The sequence below is a fragment of the Sinocyclocheilus rhinocerous genome, unplaced genomic scaffold (assembly GCF_001515625.1).
Source record: "Sinocyclocheilus rhinocerous isolate Xijiao unplaced genomic scaffold, SAMN03320098_v1.1 scaffold3187, whole genome shotgun sequence".
Lineage (NCBI taxonomy): Eukaryota > Metazoa > Chordata > Actinopteri > Cypriniformes > Cyprinidae > Sinocyclocheilus > Sinocyclocheilus rhinocerous.
This window is the reverse complement of record NW_015643040.1, coordinates 70,180-73,058: the sequence shown is the minus strand read 5'-3', so window position 1 is coordinate 73,058 and position 2,879 is coordinate 70,180.

Genomic DNA, 2,879 nt, shown 5'->3' with positions numbered 1-2,879 from the left:
ATCTGTCATTCAGAAGCATGGCTTTTCTTATCACTGCTATGCTGATGACACTCAACTCTACTTCTCATTCAAACCGACAGTAGCTACAGTAGCTGTTCACATTGCAGTCTGTCTGACAGACATTTCTAGCTGAATGAAGGACCATCTCAACCTTATCAACCTTACTAAGACAGAACTGCTCGTGGTCTCAGCCAATCCAGCACTTCATCACAACTTCTCTATACAGCTGGGTTCATCAACCATAACTCCTTCCAGGACAGCCAGGAACCTTGGAGTCCTGCAGATTTGCCTTATACAACATTAGGAAGATTAGACCCTTCCTGTCAGAGCAAGCCGCACAACTTCTTGTCCAAGCTCTTGTTCTCTCCAGACTGGACTATTGTAATGCTCTCTTGGCGGGCCTTCCCGCATGCACGATCAAGCCTCTGCAACTGATCCAGAACGCAGCAGCGAGAGTGGTCTTTAACGAGTCGAAAAAAGCTCACGTTACACCTCTCTTCATCAGTTTGCACTGGCTACCAGTAGCTGCTCGCATCAAATTCAAGGCACTGATGCTTGCCTACAAGACAACCACTGGCGCTGCACCAATATACCTAAACTTGCTAGTTCAGACCTACGCGCCCTCCAGAAGCTTGCGTTCTGCAAGTGAACGTCGCCTCGTGGTGCCATCCCAAAGAGGCACAAAATCACTCTCACTGACCTTTTCCTGAACTGTGTCCAGCTGCTGGAATGACCTCCCGATCTCAATTCAAACAGCTGAGTCTTTAGCCATTTTCAAAAAATGTCTAAAGACACATCTTTTTTGTCAGCACCTGACGAACTAATACTAGCACTTACCTATTCTATTCTATTAAAAAAAAAAACTAGCTATGTGTACTGTGCTAGACTAACTGAGACTTGTCACAGCACTTGCATACTGTTGCTCTCTCGTTCGTCTGATTGCTTCTATTGTTCTTTGGAAAAAAGCATCTGCTAAATGATTAAATGTAAATGTATATACATACATATTACATATATATGTAATTTTTTATTGCAGTGTACCGTATCAGCAAACATTATTTTCCCTAAACAGGAACTTTATTACATTGACCTGCAAGAAAGACATTTGTAAAACATGCTTTCCTTAGAATAAGCTTTGGATGATAAGCGGTATGTTTTATCACGCAGGAAACTTGGCGGAAGAATGGAACGGAACCGACAGCATGAAAATAATTTACAGATCTCGATTCTCAACGCTATTCGTTCTTAAAACTAACTCTAATATTTACTTTCACAGACACAAAGCAGACGTGTGTGTGTGTGTGTGTTTAGTGCTTGATTTACAGTGTGTGTGGATGTGTTGACAGCTCAACACACACACACACACACACACACACACAGTGATCTCTATGGTGAACCTCCAAACACACAGAGAACAGTTTTAACACGCAGTCCGTCCTACCTACACCATCCATGTGTCTCTGCGCCATCGTTCAGACGATCCGATAAAAACAGCGAATCAGAAAAAGCACAACTCCATGTCTGTCTCTCTCGGTCAGGAGTGAGACATGTTCAAGTACAGAAGTATAAAAAATGTTTTTGAGTACAAACACACTTAAAACACGGCCACACAATCAGAGAAGGGCAGATGCATTCGATCACAGAATGACACAGAAGAGAGAGAGAGACAGGTGAAGAAAAAGAAAGTATCCCACACGGACTGGAGGAAAAGCGCAAACGTCCCGCTGGATCCCGACAGACGTCTGTCCTGGAGCGGGGAAAGTCCCGAATGAGACGAGAGAGAGACGCAGCGGAGCTTATATAACTGAGGCCGCAGACGGCCGGAGAGAGAGACAGACACGCGGCTGCCCCGTACACATGGATTTAAATAGGCTTTAACTGAGCGGCAGAAATAGAAACCGGCTGATATCCACACTGAAGCGCAGAACACACACACAGACAAACACAGCAATCCTTCAGCACTGTCAGTGATTCAGCACAATCACAACTCGTTTCCAGAAGACACGCTCTGCTTTGCTTTTCTGACTGATGTTCATGACTCTGTAAACGTGCCTTTAACACACTATTAACTTCCCATCTTTGACCAGTGCAGGGTTATACTATTATTATTTTAGTAATTAATATTTTTGTTTTCTCTTTCCGTTTTTATTTTCATTTGAGTTTAAGCTTATGTTTATATATTTACAGTTTTATTTTAATTTAAGTTTTTGTGCTTTTGACATTTTTATTAGTTTTTTTATATTTTTTGTATTTAGCTTTAATTAATTTTTATTTCATTTTAGTAGTTTTAGTGCATAAACTTAAATAACTTTCATAAAACTAACTTAAAATGTTGAAGTTTTTATCTAATATTTCGAATTTATATTATTTCTGCATTATTTCAATTAACAAAATTGTATGCGCTTTTGAAATTTTATTAGTTTTTTTATATTTTTTATTTAGCTTTAATCAATTTTTATTTCATTTTAGTAGTTTTAGTACATAAACTTAAATAATTTTCATAAAACTAACTTAAAATGTTGAAGTTTTTCATCTAATATTTCGAATTTATATTATTTCTGCTTTATTTCAATTAACAATACTCGTAGTTGTTGTTAATAATAAAGACATACTTACTTAAATGTCCTAATTGAACTATGGCCTAATCCTGGCTTAGTTTAAGCCCTGTCTGTGAAACCGGGCCATAATGTTTAAATTTATATATTCGAAATATCTTCATACCTCATAGTTGAATTTATCAGAATTAGAACTGGACGATAATTTAATCACATTTTGCAATGATATAAACACAGAGCTGATATTTGCTATAAAGTATATGTTTCTTATGAATATATCCAAATTCATATCAAGTTTACTTCTTTATTTTAATTGTCTTTTTA